This window comes from Felis catus, chromosome E2, assembly GCF_018350175.1.
Source record: "Felis catus isolate Fca126 chromosome E2, F.catus_Fca126_mat1.0, whole genome shotgun sequence".
In the NCBI taxonomy this organism is placed as follows: Eukaryota; Metazoa; Chordata; class Mammalia; order Carnivora; family Felidae; genus Felis; species Felis catus.
The window spans coordinates 16494988-16502516 of record NC_058382.1 but is presented as its reverse complement, the minus strand read 5'-3'; positions in this window follow the sequence as shown (position 1 = coordinate 16502516).

Sequence of the window (7529 nt, the reverse complement as noted above, 5' to 3'; positions counted from 1 at the left end):
TCCAAATAGTACGTTAAAAGATTCATGCACCACACTCAAGTGGGATTTATTCCTGGGCTGCAAGCATGGTTCAACATTTGCTAATCAATCAACATGATACACCACATTAATAAAAGAAAGGGTAAGAACCATATGATTCTTTCAACACATACAGAAAAAGCATTTGACAAAGTACAACATCCATTCATGATAAAAACCCTCAGCAAAGTAGGGTTAGAGGGAACACACCTCAACCTAATAAAGGTCATATATGAAAAACCCACATTTAATCTCATTGGGGAAAAACTGAGAGCTTTTTTTCTATGGTCAGGAACAAGGCCAGGATGTCCATTCTCACCCCTGCTATTTGACATAGTACTGGAAGTCCTAGTCATAGCAATCAGATAACAAAAAGAAATAAAAGGCATCCGAAGTGGTAAGGAAGAGGTAAAACTGACACTCTTTGTAAAGTGACATGGTGCTCTATATAGAAAACTTGAAAGACTCCACCAAAAAACTGCTAGAACTTACAAATGAATTCAGTAAAGTCACAGGACATAAAATCAACATACAGAAGTCTGTTGCATTGCTATACATCGATAATGAAGCAGCAGAAAAAAAATTAAGGAATCAATCCCATTTACAATTGCAACAAAAACAATGAGGTACCTAGGAATAAGCCTAACCAAAGAAGTGTATTTCTAATCTTGTTCGTTTCACTCTTCATTTGTGATTAAGTATTTATTTAACTCTTTTATCTCTGTTGTAAGGGTCTCACTGATGCCTTCTATTCTTTTCTTAACCCTAGTGAATATCCTCATGATTGTTACTTTAAATTCTCCATCAGGCACATTACCTATATCTGTTTTGCGTACATATCTTGCCATGGCCTTATCTTGTTCTTTCATTTGGGATAAATTTCTTCATTTTTGCATTTTATCTAGGTCTTTGCCTTCTTGTCTGTGTTAGAAAAGGCAGTTTTCTCTCCTGCTCCTAAAAGTAATGATCTTCTGAAAGAAGTCATGTAGCACCTAGGGCCTGGTGCTTTAGGAAGATCTCTGGTGTGTGCTGTGTGTGCTCTGCTGTTGTGTTTTGGCTGCTCTATGCATCAGGGCAGTTGTCTGCAGAGGCTGTCCTTGCCTGCTATGGGCAGTGTTTGGTCCTTGGCCTGAATGTGGTGAGTTTTAATTAGGTGTGCTCTGGTGTGCTTGTAAAATGAGACCACCTCCACCAGAACTGCAGTGGTCAAGAGATATGGTATGGTCAGGGGTTTGTGCTGGTCTCCTGGGGGAGGGGACTGCCATGCTGGGACCGAGGCAGGCACTACTGAGAAGGGCCGTTCCTCCAGACCACAGTGGGGTGGGGCTTGGTGTTTTCAAGTTAGGCAGCCAGCGGTGGAGCTATACTGCTCCCTGCAGGTGGCTCTGTGTTTATGTTGGGGGGGGGGCAGGGGAGGGGAATGGTACTGGCCATTTGTTTACAGAGAGGTATTTCTGTGAACACTGTTTTCTCAGGCATGCGCTCTGAGAGGAGTAAATAATCTCCCCACTCTGCCCCAGGCACTCTCAGATCACTGTTTCCATGCTATCTGTCCCTGGATTGTCTGCCTTCTCTCCAGGAGCAGCACGGTACCCTTCAGGCTCTATCCCAGCCAAGCCCACTGACTTTTAAAACTCCAGGCTTTAGGGGCGCCTGGGTGGCGCAGTCGGTTAAGCGTCCGACTTCAGCCAGGTCACAATCTCGCGGTCCATGAGTTTGAGCCCCGCGTCAGGCTCTGGGCTGATGGCTCAGAGCCTGGAGCCTGTTTCCGATTCTGTGTCTCCCTCTCTCTCTGCCCCTCCCCCGTTCATGCTCTGTCTCTCTCTGTCCCCAAAATAAATAAACGTTGAAAAAAAAAAATAAAATAAAACTCCAGGCTTTAAGCCCCCCCCCCCCCACCTGCAAGAACTCCCGAAATTCAGCTCCCCTCATTTTCCAAGCCAATGGCTTTGGCTAAATGTTTTCTTGTGTGTTCCCTTGTGTGCTCCTTTCTCTCTCTTGCCTTTGTCTATTATCATGGCTCCCTCCCCTCTACAGCACCTGTAATCCATTTCTCTCCTGGAGCATGTCTCCACACTTCCTACCTTTTCTTTCTTTTTTTTAAACGTTTATTTATTATTGAGAGACAGAGTGTGAACAGGGGAGGGGCAGAGAGAGAGGGAGATACAGAATCCCAAGCAGGCTCCAGGCTCTGAGCTGTTAGCACAGAGCCCCACGCGGGGCTCTAACTCACAGACTGAGAGATCATGACCTGAGCTGGGAAGTCAGATGTTTAACCGACTGAGCCACCCAGGCACCCCTACGCTTCCTACCTTCTTTGATGTGACCTCTTCTCTCCCTTTAGTTGTGGATTTTGATTTGTCAGTCTTCAGGTTGATTTCTGGGGTATATAGGATGATATATAATTATCTAGTTGTGTTCATGGGACAAGGTGAGCCTAGGGTCTTCCCACTGTGTCGCCATCTTCCTCTCTCTGTGATTTTTTAAATTTTATTGTTTTTCTTTTTTCTTTTTTTTTTTTTTTTTTTTTTGAGAGAGAGAAAGACAGAATGTGAGTGGGGGAGGGGCAGAGAGAGAGGAAGACACAGAATCTGAAGCAGGCTCTAGCTCTGTGCTGACAGTTCAGTGAAAGCCTTAAGCTCATGAACCATGAGATCATTATCTTAGCAGAAGTTGGACACTTAACCAACTGAGCCACCCAGGCTCCCCTCTCCGTGATTCTGTTGAGACTTTTTATCACATTTGAGTGTTAACATTCTGTTGAATGCTTTTCTGCATCTATTGATATCATATGATTTTTATTTTTTAGTCTGGTTATCTGATGGATTACATTAATTTATTTTCAAAGGTTGAACCAGACTTTTGTACCTGGGACAAATCCCATTTGGTCATGGTGAATAATTGTTTTTATATATTCTTGGATTCAGTTGTTATTATTTTGTGAAGATTTTTATATCTATGTGCATGAGAGATACTGGTCTGCAGTTTCTTTTCTTGTAATGTGTCGTCTGGTTTTGGTGTTAGGGTAATACCGGTCTCAAAATGATTTAGGAGGTAATCCTCCTGCCTTTATCTTCTGAAATATACTGTAGAGAATTGGAACAATTTCTTCATCAATTGTTTGATAGAATTCACCAGTGAATCCATTGAGCCTGGTGCTTTCTGTTTCAGAAGGTTATGAATTGACTCAATTTCACTTATACATTTACACCTATTCAGATTGTCTACTTCATATTGTATGAGTTTTGGCATATTATTTCTTTCAAGGAATTATTCCATTTCATCCATGTTATCAAATCTGTGGACATAATTGTTCATAGTATTTTTTTTAAATTTTTTTTCAACGTTTATTTATTTTTGGGACAGAGAGAGACAGACATTTAAAGATAATAAAAAATACTATGAACAGGGGCGCTTGGGTGGCGCAGTCGGTTAAGCGTCCGACTTCAGCCAGGTCAAGATCTCGCGGTCCGGGAGTTCGAGCCCCGCGTCGGGCTCTGGGCTGATGGCTCGGAGCCTGGAGCCTGTTTCCGATTCTGTGTCTCCCTCTTTCTCTGCCCCTCCCCCCGTTCATGCTCTGTCTCTCTCTGTCCCAAAAATAAATAAACGTTGAAAAAAAAATTTAAAAAAATGTCCATGAGATATGTAGTGCTGTCCCTCTTTCATTTCTTATATTAGCAATTCACATCTTCTGTATTTTCTTCTTAGTTAGCCTATCTAGAGTCTTATTTATTTTATTGATCTTTAAAAAAATATCTTTTGGTTTTGTTGATTTTCTATATTAATTTCCTGTTTTATTTTTTTTAATGTTTCTTTTTGAGAGATAAAGAGACAGAGCACGAGCGGGGGAGGCACAGAGAGAAAGGGAGACAGAATCTGAAGCAGGCTCCAGGCTCTTAGCTGTCAGTACAGAGCCTGACATGGGGCTCGAACCCATGAACTGTGAGGTCATGACCCAAGCCAAGTCAGAGCTTAACCAACTGAGCCACCCAGGCGCCCCAATTTCCTATTTTCAATTTCATTGATTTCTGCTCTAATTCTTATTATTTCTTTTTTCTTTTTTCTGCTTCCACTAGATTTAATTTGTTCTTTGTCTAGTTTCTTAAGGTGGAACTTAGATTTTTTTTATTTTAGATTTTTCTTCTTTTCTAATATATATACATTAATTGCTAGAGCAACTGCTTTTGCTGCATCCCATAAATTTTGATAGGTTGTATTTTCATTTTCACTTAGTTAAAATATTTTTAAATTCTCTTGAAATTTCTTCTTTGACCTATATATTAGAAATGTGTTGTTTAGTCTCCATATATTTTGTGATTTTCTGGTTATCTTCCTGTTAATTAACTTCTTTTAATTCCATTGTTATTTGAGAGTAGACATTGCATGATTTCTATTCTTTTCAGTGTTAGGCTATATTTTATGTTCCAGAATGTGGTTTATCTTGGTGAATGTTCCATGCCAGCTTGAAAAGAAGATAATATTTTTAAATCATGCAAAACCAGGAGTCCCTTGTGGAAAAGATTGACAAGTATGACTTTTTGCCTTTTTTTATAAACTATGATACATTTGTTGCAAATATTGCAACGTAAGTTGCAAATGCAAACTTACTACTAATCTCAATAAGGGAAAATTACTAAACACATTAAGAAGTAGCCAAAGTATAGGGGCACCTGGGTGGCTCAGTTGGTTGAATTTCTGACTTTGGCTCAGGTCATGATCTCATGGGTTTGAACCCATGTTGGGTTCTGTGCTGTCAGCTCAGAGCCTGGAGTCTGCTTTGGATTCTGTGTCTCCCTCTCTCTCTGCCCCTCCCCTGCTCTCTCTCTCTCTTTCAAAAAATAAATAGACATTTAAAAAATTTTTTAAAAGAAGTGGCCAGGGGCACTTGGGTGGCTCAGTCAGTTGAGCATCCGACTTCAGCTCAGGTCATGATTTCACAGTCCGTGAGTTTGAGCTCCACATTGGGCTTTGTGCTGACAGCTCAGAGCCTGGAACCTGCTTCAGATTCTGTGTCTCCTCTCTCCCTGCCCCTCCCCTACTCACACTCTGTCTCTCAAAAATAATAAATTAAAAATTAAATTGAAACTAAAATAAATAAAAAGTAAATTAAATAAAAATTAAATTAAAAAAATAAATTAAAAAAAATTTTAAGTGGCCAGAATATGAAAAAATAATTCATAGAATATGAACTGCAATAACAACTAGGCAGAAGCACTCATTCTTATAATGTAAAAATAATTATCAATATTATTTGAAGTATAAATGAGAACTTCCATTTTTACTTCTCATATAGGCAAATGTTGGGCACAGAGTGGGAAATAATATTCTCACACCATCTTGGTAGGCAAGTTGAATCGTAGGTACTGCCTCAATAGGGGCCAGCTGGAATTTTCTTCAAAACTTAAAAATTTTTTTTTCAATGTTTATTTATTTTTTTTGGGACAGAGAGAGACAGAGCATGAACGGGGGAGGGGCAGAGAGAGAGGGAGACACAGAATGGGAAACAGGCTCCAGGCTCCGAGCCATCAGCCCAGAGCCCGACGCGGGGCTCGAACTCCCAGACCGTGAGATCGTGACCTGGCTGAAGTCGGACGCTTAACCGACTGTGCCACCCAGGCGCCCCTCTTCAAAACTTTAAAATTCATGTCTTGTTAGCAGCAATTCCAATTCTAGGACTTTATCTTACTGGTGTCAGGCATATGCACAAGGATATTATTCATGGAAACATTGCTTGTATAATTATAGCCTGAGCCAGCCAGATGCCCTGAAACATGATAATTTTATAGTAACTGACCCCAACTTTAGAAACAATGTCAATTTTCATTAATGGCACCATACAATTTTCACAAGGTATAGAACATTGTTAGTTGGAGAGTGTCCCATGGTCTTCCATCTGCCTAGTGAGCCCATCTGGACAGTTTTGTCTTCATGTCTACTTACCATCTATTGTCCATGATTTTCCATTTTATGTTTATACCAGAATATTCTCTTGCCACTGTGCTAATGTTTTTTTTTTCTCTTTCTTGATCCATTATGTAACTCTTTGCTCTTTTGCTCCCCAGTCCTGATATAAAACATCCTTTACTACCTCCTTTCAGTCCACGGAAAAGGCTGAAAGAAGGTCTTTCTCCTCTGAAGCAAATCAGTAAAGACAGGAGGAAGAGTCTGCTTCTGAAAATGTGAACACACAATATAAAACTTCAGTGAACACCAAAAAATCAAAGAAACATTACACTAACAAAGGAACATGATAATTTAAATTAAAAATTTTTTTTAATGTGGGGTGCCTGGTGGCTCAGTCGGTTGAGCGTCTGACTTCGGCTCAGGTCATGATCTCATGGTTCGTGAGTTCAGGCCCTGCATTGGTTTCTGTGCTGACAGCTCAGAGCCTGGAGTCTGCTTCTGATTCTGTGTCTCTTTTTCTCTCTGCCCCTCCCCACCACACCCTCTGTCTCTCTCTGCCTCTCAAAAATAAAGAAAACTAATTAAAAAATTTTTTAATTTTTTTTAATGTTTTATTAATTTTGAGACACAGAGAGACAGAGCATGAGCAGGGGAGGGGCAGAGAGAGAGGGAGACACAGAATCCGAAGCAGGCTCCAGGCCCTGAGCTGTCAACACAGAGCCCCACATGGGGCTCAAACCCATGAACTGTAAGATCATGACTTGAGCCAAAGTTGGACACTTAACCAACTGAGCCACCCAGGTGCCCCTAAATTTTTTTTATTCTAGAAAGAGAGTGAAAGCAGGGGAGAGGGGCAGAGTCCTAAGCAGGCTCCATGCTCAGTGAGGACCCAGAGGCAGGGCTTGATCCCATGACCCTGGGATCATACCTGAGCTGAAATCAAGAGTCAGATGCTTGACTGAGCCAGCCAGATGCCTTGAAACATGATAATTTACAGTAACAGACCCCAAATAAATGAAGACATGCAATTTGCCCAATAAAGTATTCAAAATAATTGTTTTAGGAAGCTTAGTAAGAAGAAAATATAGAAAGACAATTCAATGAAATCAGAAAAGCAATGCACAAACAAAAAAAGTTTAACAAGGAGATAGAAATCATAAAAAAGAAAAACAGGAAATATGGAGCTGAAGAATACAATGAGTGAAAGGAAAAAATGCATCAACAGCAGACTTAACCCAGCAGAAGAATGAATCTGTGAAGTCATAGACAAGTCATTTGACATTACCCAGTCAGATAGGAGCAAAGAAAAAATGAATGACAAAGTAAAGAAAATGTAATATCTGAAACCATAAAACTATTAGAAGAAAATGTAAAGAAATAGCTTTTTGACATTCATCTGAGCAATGATTTTTTGGATATGACACCAAAAACACAGACAACAAAAGCAAAAATAAATAGGCAGGACCACATCAAATTAAAAAGCTGCCTAGCAATGGAAACAGTCAACAAAATGAAAAGGCAATGTATGGAATGAAAGAAAATATTTGCAAACCATATATCTGATAAGCCATTAATATCCAAAATACATAAGGATTTATATAACTCAG